Below are 13,233 nucleotides of genomic sequence, written 5' to 3'. Positions count from 1 at the left end.
ATAGAAGAAAAAATAGGATCAATGCTAGAGGCCCAAATACATGGCATTAACAGGATACGAACCACAGCAAACAACACCCAAACTCCAGATGATAAGCTAGCTAACTAGGATCTTCTAAACACTAAACACTGATGCTCATCAAAAGACTTCACCAAAAGTGTCAAAAGAGAGCCTACAGGTTGGGAAGAAAATTTTGGCTATTATGAATCAGACAAAGTCCTAATCTCTAAAATCTACAAGAAAACCCAACACCTCTACAGCAAAAAGACAATCCAATTAAAAAATAGGCAAAGGAAATGAACAGACACTTCACCAAAGAAGCCATTCAAGCAGCCAACAAACACACGAGGAAATGCTCAAGACCACTAGCCATTAGAGAAATGCTAATCAAACTCACAATGAGAAATCGTCTCTCCCCAGCATTACTTGCCTGAATCTAAAAAATGGGAAATAACAAATGTTGGAGAGGCTGCTGGGAGATCAAAAATCTTATGCACTGCTGGTGGCAATGCAAAATGATACAGCCATTTTGGAAAATGATACGGCACTTTCTTAGAAAGCTAGAAACGGATGATCCAGGAATCCCATTCCTAGGAATATATCCTAGAGAAATAGAAGTTGACAGATGAATAGACATATGCACACCCATGTTCACTGCAGAATTGTTCACAATAGCAAAAAGATGGAAACAACCTAGATGCCCATCAACAGATGAATAGATCAACAAATGGTGGTACATACACAGAGTGGAGTATTACACGATAAAGAATACTGATCAATCTGTGAAGCATCTCACAACATGGATGAATCTGGAGGTCATTATGCTGAGTGAAATAAGTCAATCACGAAAAGACAAATATTTGTATGAGACCATTACTATGAAAAGTTTTACACACAAAAAGAAGTAATCTTTGATGTTTATGAGGGAGGGAAGGGTTGTGTTTGAAAAACACTAAATATGCAATAGAGAAGTGGTAACTGGCAAAGGGTAAGAAAGTGCACAATACTGGGGAAGCCAGCAGAACTTGTACAAGGCAAGGTCATGCAAGGTCCATAGATACATCCAAACTCCCTAAGGGACCAAATTGCTGGGCTTAGGGCTGTAGAGACCATGGTCTTGGGGGACATCTAGCTCAATTGGGGTAACATAATTTATAAAGAAAATGTTCTACATTCTACTTTGGTGAGTAGTGCCTGGGGTCTTGAAAGCCTGTGAGTGGCCATCTAGCATGCTCTGCTGGTTTCACTTCTTCTGGAGCAAGGAAGAATGAAAAATGCTAAAGACACAAGGGAAAGATTGGTCCAAAGTACTAATGGACCAAGTCTACAACAGTCTCCACCAGGCTGAGTCCAGTGCAAGTTGATGCTGCATGGCTACCACCACTGGCTACTCTGACAGGGATTACTGTTGAGCATCCAGAACAAAGTTGGAGATAGATGTAGAACAAAATTCTAACTCAAAAAGAAAGACCAGACCTGCTGGCCTGACAGAGCTTAGAGAATGCCTGAGAGTATGGCCCCCAGACACCCTTTCAACTCAGTAATGAAGTCGCTCCTGTGGTTTTCCCTTCAGGCAAAGATTGGACTGGCCCATAAAATAAAACAGGACTGAAGGGGCACACCAGCCCTGTGGAAAGGACTAGAAGGCAGAAGGCGTCATGAAAGCTGGTAATAAGGAAGCCAACTTTGGGAAGGGAGAGTGTTGAGATGTCATAGGGTTGTTAACCAATGTCATAAAACAATATGCATGCTAACTGTTTAACAGAAAACTAGTTTGCTCTGTAAACATTCACCTAAAGTACAAAAGTAAATAAATAAATAAAGAACATTTCCAAACACATCCTGAAGTACACCCGTGTCAGTCATGGGATAATATCCATATCCCCACAGGAAGATCAGTTAATATGATTTGTCTTTAAATTTATGCACCAAACACTAATGCCTAAAATGAAGAAATTGGATATTTTTACCAAATTCTGCAGTCTGAAATTGATAAAACATGTGATCAAGATGTATTTATAATTACTGGTGATTAGAATGAGAAAGTCAGAAACAAAGGAGAAGGATTGGTAGTTGGAAAATATGGCCTTGATGATAGGAACGGTGCTGGAGATCGCATGATAGAATTTTGCAAGACTAATACCTTCTTCATTGCAAAAATATTTTTTCACGAGGATAAAAAGCAACTATAAAAGTGGACCTCGCCAGATGAAATACACAGGAATAAAATCAAATACATCAGTGGAAAGAGACGATGGAAAAGCTCAAAATCATCAATCAGAACAAGTCTGGGGGACGGCTTCCGAACAGACCATAACGTGCTCATATACAAGTTCAAGTTGAAGGCGAAGGAATTTAGAACTATTCCACGAGAGCCAAAGTATGACCTTGAGTATATCCCACCTGATTTTAGAGACCACCTCTGGAATCGATTTGAGGTATTGAACACTTATGACAAAAGACCAGAGTTGTGGAATGACATCAAGGACACCGTACATGAAGAAACCAAGAGGTTAGTAAAGACAGGAAATAAAGGAAAGACCAAAATCGATGTCTGAAGAGGTTCTGAAAACTGCTCTTGAATGTAGAGAAGTTAAAGGGAGTGGAAGAAATGACAAAGTAAAAGAGTTGAAAAGAAGATTTCAAAGGGGAGCAGGAGAAGACAAAGTAAAATATTATAATGACATGTATAAAGACCTGGAGATAGAAAATCAAAAGGGAAGAACACACTTGGTATCTCTCAAACTGAAGGCACTGAAGAAAAAACAGTTCTGGAGTTTCAATATTGAAGGATTCTATGGGCAAAATACTGTACAGTACAGTACAGGAAGCACCAAATGGAGATGGCAGAACACAGAGAGTCACTATACCAAAACACTATTGGTCAACTTTCAAACATTTCATGAGGTAGCATATGATCAAGAACCAATGGTACTGAATGAAGAAGTTTAAGCTACACTGAAAACACTGGAGAAAAACAAGGCTCCAGGAAGTAAGTAATACCAATTGAGATACTCAACAAATGGATCACACATGTATGCCAAGAAATTTGGAAGCCAGCTACTGGGCAAAGAGACTGGAAGAAATTCATATTTATGCCTATTCCAAAAAAAGTGTTTCAATGGAATGTGGAAATTATGGAACAATATCATTAATATTACCAAAACCCATTGCTGTCTAGCCAAATTTGACACATAGGGACTATATTGGGCAGAGTAGAACTGCCCCATGAGATTTCCAAGGAGAGGCTGGTGGATTCAAACTGCTGACCTTTTGGTTAGCAGCCTTAGCTTTTAACCATTGAGCCACTCACATGCAAGTTAAATATTGCTGAAGAACATTCAAAAGCTGGTGCACGAGTACACAGACAGGGAACTGCCACAACTTCAAATCAGATTCCGAAGAGAACATGGAATGAGGAATATTATTGCTTATGTCAAATGGATCCTGGGTAAAAACAGAGAATACTGAAAAGAGAATTACCTGTGTTTTATTGACTGTGCAAAACATTTGTCTGTGATCATAGCTAATTACCCATAACATTACAAAGAATGGAAATTCCAGAACACTTAATTAAGCTCACAGGGAAACTGGGCATAGAGCAAGAGGCAGTTGTCAGAACAGAAAAAGGGAATACTGCATGGCTTGAAGTCAGGAAGTGTGTGTGGTCGGGATTGTATTCTTTGACCATACTTATTCAATCTGAATGCTGGGCAGATAATCCTAGAAGCTGGGCTATATGAAGAAGAACAGAACATCAGAACTAGAGGAAGACTCATTAACAACCTGTGCACTATGCTAATGACACAACCTTGCTTGCCAAAAGTGAAGAGACCTTGAAGAAATTACTGAAGAAGATCAAGGACTACAGCCTTCAGTATGGACTATGCATCAACATCAAGAAAATAAAAATGCTCAAAAATGGACCAATAAACAACATCATAAAAAATGGAGAAAAATACAACCCAGAAATCCCACTCCTCGGAATATACCCTAGAGATACAAGAGCCTTCATACAAACAGATATATGCACACCCATGTTTATTGCAGCTCTGTTTACAATAGCAAAAAGTTGGAAGCAACCAAGGTGTCCATCAACGGATGAATGGGTAAATAAATTGTGGTATATTCACACAATGGAATACTACGCATCGATAAAGAACAGTGACGAATCTCTGAAACATTTCATAACATGGAAGAACCTGGAAGGCATTATGCTGAGCGAAATGAGTCAGAGGCAAAAGGACAAATATTGTATAAGACCACTATTATAAGATCTTGAGAAATAGTAAACCTGAGAAGAACACATACTTTTGTGGTTACGAGGGGGGGAGGGAGGGAGGGTGGGAGAGGGTTTTTTATTGATTAATCAGTAGATAAGAACTGCTTTAGGTGAAGGGAAAGACAACACTCAATACATGGAAGGTCAGCTCAATTGGACTGGACCAAAAGCAAAGAAGTTTCCGGGATAAAATGAATGCTTCAAAGCTCAGCGGAGCAAGTGCGGGGGTCTGGGGAACATGGTTTGCAGGGACTTCTAAGTCAATTGGCAAAATAATTCTATTATGAAATCATTCTGCATCCCACTTTGAAATGTGGCGTCTGGGGTCTTAAATGCTAACAAGCAGCCATCTAAGATGCATCAATTGGTCTCAACCCACCTGGAGCAAAGGAAAATGAAGAACACCAAGCCCACATGACAACTAAGAGCCCAAGAGACAGAAAGGGCCACATGAACCAGAGACCTACATCATCCTGAGACCAGAAGAACTAGTTGGTGCCCGGCCACAATCGATGACTGCCCTGACAGGGAGCTCAGCAGAGGACCCCTGAGGGAGCAGGCGAGCAGTGGGATGCAGACCCCAAATTCTCATAAGAAGACCAAACTTAATGGTCTGACTGAGACTGGAGGAATCCCGGCGGTCATGCTCTCCAGACCTTCTGTTGACACAGGACAGGAACCATCCCTGAAGACAACTCATCAGACATGAAAGGGACTGGTCAGCGGGTGGGAGAGAGACGCTGATGAAGAGTGAGCTAATTATATCAGGTGTACACTTGAGATTGTGTTGGCAACTCTTGTCTGGAGGGGGGATGGGAGGATAGAGAGAGAGGGAAGCCGGCAAAATTGTCAAGAAAGGAGAGACTGAAAGGGCTGACTCAAGATGGGGAGAGTAAGTGGGAGTAGGGAGTGAGATGTATGTAAACTTATATGTGACAGACTGATTGGATTTGTAAACGTTCACTTGAAGCTTAATAAAAGTTATTATAAAAAAAAAAAAAAACAATAGTTTAGCTTAACTAGTAAAAAAGGTCTGCCTTGAGCATTATGCCCTTTTAAGAACAATCGATATGGGATCAAATTGAAAAGATTAGATAGGAACCTTAGGGGGCAGTGAGTTTATGTTAATGAGGGAGGAACAACTCAGAAAAGGAAGATGAGAATGGTTGCACAACTCAAAGAATGTAATTGATGTCATTAAATCGTACTTGTAGAAACAGTGAAAAAAAAAAAAAATGGAGAAAAGATTGAAGTTGTCAACGATTTTGTTCTACTTGCATACACAAAGAAGACCCAAGGAAGCAGTGGTCAAGAAATCAAAAGACACATTGCATTGAGCAAATCTGCTGCAAAAAAAACTCTTTAAAGAGTTCAAAAGCAAAGATGTCATTTTAAGGACTAAGGTGTGCATGATCCAGGCCATATTGTTTTCAATTGCCTCTAATGGTTGTGAAAGGTGGACAATGAATAGGAAGACTGAAGAAGATTTCATTCCTTTCAATTGTTGCTCTAGCAACAATATTAAATATACTGTGGCAGTAATGAAAAAGACCTGCCTTGGAAGCAGCACAACCAGAAAGCTCCTTAGAAAGGAAGGATGACAAGGCTGTCTCACACAATTTGGATATGTTATCAGGAGGCACAAGTCCCTGGAGAAAAACATCCCCTTCTGTATAGTAAGTGTCAGAGAAAAAGAGGAAGACTCTCAAGAGGTGAATTGACAGTGGATGGGCTCAAACATAACAAGATTGTGAGCATGGAGAGAAACGGGCAGTGTTTTCTTCTGTTGTACGTAGAATCTCTGTGAGTCAGATCGCATTTGAAGGCACCTAACAACAAAAATTAAAAAATTTACCTAGTCATGTCATGTTTGCTGAGATCAATTTGTTCCACTGAGTTTTCAATATTCTTTTTCCAAAATCTTAACAATTTTCTTGTATTGAGTAGATACATCTCAGAAATGGAATCTTCCAGATTCAGAATTTTTTTTTTTAATTATCTTATCCCTTGGGTTTGAGAAAGATATTTCAATTTTTTTCTTCCACCTTAAGTTTATATATTTTCCCTAAAATGGATGCTATTGTACTGTGACAAATATAATTCAATTTGTTGTTGTGAGCTTCTTTCCAGCAAGTCCCCACACACAATGGATGGGATGCTACGTGGTCCTGTGCCATCCCCATGAGGGCTTACAGATTGAATGACTGTGATCCACAGGGTTCCACTGGCTGATTTTCAGAAGTAGGTCACCAGGCCTTTCTTCCAGGTCAATATTAACCTGAATGATTCCCTGAAGTCTGTTCAGTATCCTAGCAACATACAAGCCTCCACTGAGAACTGAGTGGTGGCTGTGCATAAGGTGCGTTGGCCAGAAATCAAACCAGTGTATCCCACGTGGAAGGTAAGAATTCTACTGCTCAGTCACAAATGTCTACCCTCACATCCACAAGGATGTCTATAATAATAATAATAATAATAACAATAATAATAATAATAATGGAATCAGTGCATTTAACTTTGACCTTACTTGCATTAAAAAAGCAGAATAAATGCAATACAAATAAATTATTGGCCTTGGTATTTTAAGCAGAGAAATACTCAATAAATTTAGTTACTGCATTAGGGTTTATTCCCTGCATAGAGCGAGATAAGGCTATTTCACTTTTTTAATTTTATGGTCATTGGTCTTAAAACCTATACTAAATGTTTAACATTGTATATTTGATGCAATTTAAAAGAATTTAAGAAGTCACATTAAAAAAAAGCCAAGAGAAAAAAGAAGTTAAATAACAACAATAACAGCAACAAACATTTTATTTTTCCTAGTCTTGTCCAAGACCTACCATAGGGAATACCGGTGGGATTGCACTCAGCTTCCTCAAGCACCTTTAAACCCTCCTCCTAATGCTTTCAGCGCAGCTTCTCCAGGAGTCCCCAGGCCCCGGGCACTTAGAGAACTGGCCCTCACTGCTCACTGCTGTATTGGAGCAAAGAAAGCAAGAGCAAAAGTCTCAGCTGCATCTGCCAATTCCCTGCAGTTTCATAACGTAGTTCTCATTCTCATTATGACTACGCGTAAAGTTAGTTTTTTGATATATTTATTTTAAACATAATTTCACATCTAGATATCAAGCATGAAGATTTTTTCACTGTTATTTTTTTCAAAGAGGTGTATTTATTATTTTGATAGTGAATGGGTGTTTTTCCTGTATGCTGTCATGAACTCAGAAACTGGAGAACATTCCTTCAAATATTGATTGGAATTGACAGATAACATGTATGTGAGTTCCTTCCCTTTCTTTTCCTTCTATTCCCTTTCCTTTTCTTGTCTTTCTTTTTTTGCATACCTGAATCCATTTAAAGCTGACTCTTTAAATATCCACAGAATATACTCTTAAAATAATATTATACTATTCTTGGGAAAGATACCTGTTTGCTAAGTATATTTTACAGTCTTTAGATTCTTCTAATTTTGGTCACAGTTTGGAATTTTTATTAGTTTACGAGTCAAAGTAAAGAGACCTGTTCTAATGGAAAATTAACCATGGCAATGGTATCTTGAAATCCTGGCTCCTAACTTGGGGCTGTTTGTTGTTGGGACAAGAGGCTAAGAGAACTGCGGAACGATTTTTACTCTACTTCAGATAGAAGAGCAATGCTAAATAGCTCCGTATATTTGAAAAGATTATCAAATGATTGAATATTAAAAGCAATAAGCAGAATAAAAAATAGTAAGGGAATGATGAAGATCTTAACTGATAATTTTGATTAAGTAATAATTGATTTAGTAAAGCACTTGATAAATAAAAATTAATTCTTAGTGGCTGGAAGATTTCATGAAGACTGTACTTACTCATTTATGGATGAGGAAATAGATGCCTGAAGAGTGATCATAATAGTACCTACCTACCTGCCTACCTACCTACCTACCTACCTGCCTACCTACCTATGTGGTTGTGGTTGCTGTTAGGTGCTGTGCAGCCTGTTCCTGCTCATAACCACCCTACGTACAACAGAAGGAGGTACTGATTTCTTTATCTCGAATATCTTCCTGTAGAGGAATAGGGCACAGAAACGCATCTGACTAGTTATATTTACAGTGTATAAATGAACCTGAAATTTAAAAAGTGAAAGCTCATGGAATGTAACGGGTAGAGAATAGCATCTGTATATACATTTACTAAAGAAAGAGAGGAAACAATACGATAACTAAGAAAGAACAAGTTATGTAAAAGTTGACTGAATTCTAATACTGGATCGTGGTTTCTGTTTTATTTTGTGCAATTTCATTTGCCATATAATGCATTGTCCTTGAACCATATTAAAATAAGTGACCTTTTATTTAATTTTAATTACAGAAGTAATATTGTAATATAATTTCCTAATAGAGGAATCACAATATTTATAACACTAAAATTCCCTTTGTCCATTATACCCTTTCTTCCCCAGAGGTGAAGATTTCTTTCCACATCTTTCTCAATGCATTTATAAGCACACAGGTACACATAGAATCTATACAGCCTTCTATATAGTTTTTTTTTCCAACATGCAAGTTATCATACTGTAATAATTTTTGTGCAGTTTATTAATTTTTAAAGTCATCAATATATCTCAGTGATTTATCCATGTTAGATGTTCACGTAGCTCCAATATTTAAACTTCTGCCTAATTTTCAATAGTAAAGCCATATTTCACATTACCTACATACTCTTACTGTTAGGTATTTAAATCATTTCTAGTTACCCCAATTTTTAGCAAGGCTGCAATGTATATCTTTTTGAATGCTTTCTGGGAATATTTCACTAGATCTCATACTGATTTCCTAAATCATCACCAAAATTTGATATGGTCTGTTTTTTACAAAACTTATGAGCATTTCAGTGTTGTTTAATTGGCATTTCCCTGATTTTAATAAGGCTGAGTATTTTTATATATGCTCAATTGCCAGTCATAATGTTCTTGTGTGTATTGCTTATTCAAATGCTTTGCTTTTTCGTAAAATTGTGTGGTGTTGGTTGTTGTAGTCGTATGCTGTCAAGTCGTTTCTGATCCCTCCTGAGAACATCCCCAAAGTATGTATGTAAGATGCAGCTTCGCCATCCTTGCTTCTAAGGAGCATTCTGGTTGTTAGCAGTGGAGTGTTTTAACCTTGTACCACCAGGACACCTAGATATCTTATTATAGATTTTCAAAGAATATTCATTTGTTTATTGCAATATGTCAAGTACTAAATATCATTAAGGTGTTTGAGGTAAAAATAGATTATTTAGAAGGTGCCATTTATAGGGTTGCTATGGTCAGAACAGACTCCACAGCAATGAGGTAAATAGGTGTTTCTTGCTCCCTTTTTCAAGCTGGAATATCTTGAAGTGAGTGTTCAGTAAATGACTGGGTCATATATTTATTGGTCCCTTAGTGGTATAAACTATTTGCAATCAACTTTTTTAGTAACCTAAAGATTCACGATTCAAACTCACTCACCACCACCATGAAAGAAAGTCCTGGTGATCTGTTTCTGCAAAAATTACATTAAAAAAAAACTCTGTGGAGCAGTTCTGCTCTGTAAGACACGTGGTCTCCGTGAGTAGGACTGACTTGGTGGCAATATTTTGTTTGTTTGTTTATATATACATTTTAGGTAATATACATTTATATAAGTATGTATCACTAGTATGTAATACATAAATATATGTAGAAACAAGATATTACTTATGTGGACATGAATAGTGTGTGTTTTTACATTTACAATGTTAAATTCAAAAAGGAAGACACATATATTCTAAATACTGTCTGATAAACCAACCAGGCAAAACATGGGTCCCAAGGTCTATTGAACGTGAGAAAAATTAAGTAAATACATTGGAATCATATATCCTGATTTTTTCCGTATCAAATAAATCAAATTAATAAGAGCAAAAACATGTTGAAGTTAACAAGAGTTGCATATAAGAGTGATTTAGGAAAGTATCCTTCACAAGCTTATCTGTGATTTAAAAACATCCTATGAGAAGGTCATTAAAAATGAAGGTCAAAGAGGTGAAGCGACTCATTAAGACACAATAGCTAGAATGTCCCTGACGAGAGATTTTTTTTTCAATCAAAATATCCCATAACATCACATAACACCAAAAATTAATTTGCATTAAATATTTCACACTGTTGCACAGCACCATACATTAATTCCTGTATTTTTTTTTTTCAGATAAACCATTTCATACTTCTACCTTCTCCTCATTCACAAAATCATGCTGCTGAATAATAATGTGACTGAGTTCATTCTGCTTGGGCTGACACAAGATCCTGTTAAAAAGAAAATACTGTTTGTCTTTTTCTTGCTTTCCTACTTAGGGACATTGTTGGGTAACTCGCTGATTATTGTCACCATCAAGACCAGTCGGGCGCTTGGGAGTCCAATGTACTTTTTCCTCTCCTACTTATCGTTATCTGACACCTGCTCCTGTACTGCAATAGCCCCTAGAATGGTTGTGGATGCCCTTCAGAAGACCATCACTATCTCTTTCAGTGACTGCATAATCTGAATCTTTTCATTTCATCTATTTGGCTGCCTGGAAGTCTTGATCCTTATGCTGATGGCCGTTGACCGCTGTGTGGCCATCTGTAAACCCCTGCACTACATGAGCATCATGAACCGGCGGGTCTGCAGTGTGTTGGTAGCTCTAGCCTGGGTAGCGTCCTGTGTGCATTCTTCAGTTCAGATTTTTCTGACCTTGCGTTTACCTTTCTGTGGTCCCAATGTGATTGATCACTATTTATGTGACTTGCACCCCTTGTTGAAACTTGCCTGTACAGACACCTATGTGACCAACTTGCTACTGGTGTCCAATAGTGGGGCCCTTTGCATAATGAGTTTTGTGGTGCTGATGTTCTCCTATGTTATCATCTTGCATTCTCTGAGAAACCACAGTGCTGAAGGGAGGAGAAAAGCCCTTTCCACCTGCATCTCCCATATCACCGTAGTCATCTTGTTCTTTGTTCCCTGTATATTTATATACACACGCCCCGCAACCACCTTCTCCATGGATAAGATGATAACTGTGTTTTATACAATTGGAACACCTTTGCTTAACCCTCTGATCTATACACTGAGAAATGCTGAGGTGAAAAATGCCATGAGGAAGCTATGGAGCAAGAAACTGATCTCAGAAGACCAAAGATGAACGGAAGTTTCAAGTCCTTCTTCATAGTTTACATTGACTGAGCAAAATTCAACAAAGCATATAATCATCTTATAGTGAATTTCATAGATTCTTATCTTGGGGAATAAGTGCTACTTTCTTCAGGAAACTGGGTAAAATGAACACATACACTGGTTAGTGTTGAGACAAAAGCAGGTACAAACAGATATACCAGACCAGTTACTTTAGATTTTTTACTACTGTCTCTCTGCCTCTCTTGGATAACTAGAACCACTTGTGGTTTTGATCTGGTGTTTTTTCTGTCCTTCTTCATGTTGATTTCTGGGGTCGCTCCACTATTGTTGTAAAGATTTACATTCGAATCCACTCAGTAGCACTATGGAAGGAGGGCCTGATGAATCATTTCCATAAAGATTACAGCCAAAAAACCCAATGGAAATGTTCTCCTCAGTAACAAATGAGGTTGCCATGAGTGGGTATCAACTTAAAGACAATAGATTTTTTGTTAGTTTGTTTTCCTATGTTTACAGTTAGCCCTCTATATGCTTAAATTCTTATCCTGGTGGAATTTCTCTTTTCAAAACTGAATGTTATAATCAAGAGGTTGAATTTTGGGCTTTGAAACAGAAATTTGTTATGTTACAGATAGAGAATTTTAGTGAGTTTTCAGTACAATCCAAAGAACAGAATAACATGAGGAGAGCGTACTGAAACGTGTATATGAAATGTACGTTTCTGTAGTGGGAATGTATACCAACTTTGTCACTATCCATCTGACAACCACAGTCTCTAGTTACATAATCATTAAAAATCTAATTTCAATTTGATTTCTCATTTATATTTTTGTCCATATAGAAATTTTTGTTTATTTGACAATTCGATATTGATTTTTTGTAGTAAATTGTATTAAAATTACTAAATTTGTATCAGTTTTATGTACTGAGCTTTGACATTTCTTTAGTTTGAAAAAATGCATTTCTATTTTTCTGTGTAGATATGAAACTATGGATTCTACAATGAACTATAATGACATATATACATCACTTTTTTAAATTTTTAGTTTCTGTGAATTTCAAGGTAAAATCTATCCCAAGTAGTTTACCACTGATTACAGAAGCTACAGATTGATTCTGCTGTTAATAGTTTTGCATAGTAGTCGTTTTGAGTTGGCTGACTTTTAGCTGATGTCTTCTCATATTTCAAGGCAAGGAAAAGATAAAAAGGGACTGTGCATTTAATCCAATGTAGGTGTCTCCTCAGAAACACTCCATCTATTATGTCTGCTGGACATGCTTTTTATATAAACCCCTGCTACCACTGCCACCAAGTCTCTTGCAGGCAAAAATTGTGCTCTAGATCAGAGTCAAAATTTTATAATAAACATGGCAGAAGTGCAAAGAATACTGAAGATGCAGCCGCAACAAGTTTCCTTTGTTGGATACAGTGTCCTGATAAAGAAAGAAAAGGACACTGAGAGCTAAAAGTTTGTAGGGAAAAGTAATAACCATAAACCCAAAAATTATTCTGCATCTTCTTGGTTGCTTACCCTATGCAAGGGAATAGTCTTCCTTTGTCTTGATCCCATGCAATTATCTCATCTGAAGCAGTTGTCATACAATGATATTTTTTCTCCCCAGAGCTTCCCCTTATAATCTCTTTACTCCCACACATTAACCAAGGGCAGTTCTCAGGAAAGCCAAAGCAATAAAGTACAATCTTTGTTCTTAGACATGATCCCAAAATATACATGGGGAATTGCAGTACCTAGCTAACATACATGGTGAGAAATGAGGA

At 37.5% G+C, this 13,233-nt stretch overlaps 1 pseudogene; it reads left to right on the top strand.

Moving 5' to 3' along the window:
- Window positions 1-10,527: 10,527 nt before the first annotated feature.
- On the top strand, window positions 10,528-11,460 carry LOC126063662 (olfactory receptor 4C16-like; annotated as a pseudogene).
- Window positions 11,461-13,233: the final 1,773 nt, after the last annotated feature.

This window comes from Elephas maximus, chromosome 20, assembly GCF_024166365.1.
Source record: "Elephas maximus indicus isolate mEleMax1 chromosome 20, mEleMax1 primary haplotype, whole genome shotgun sequence".
Lineage (NCBI taxonomy): Eukaryota > Metazoa > Chordata > Mammalia > Proboscidea > Elephantidae > Elephas > Elephas maximus.
This window is presented reverse-complemented; position numbering and strand designations above follow the sequence as displayed.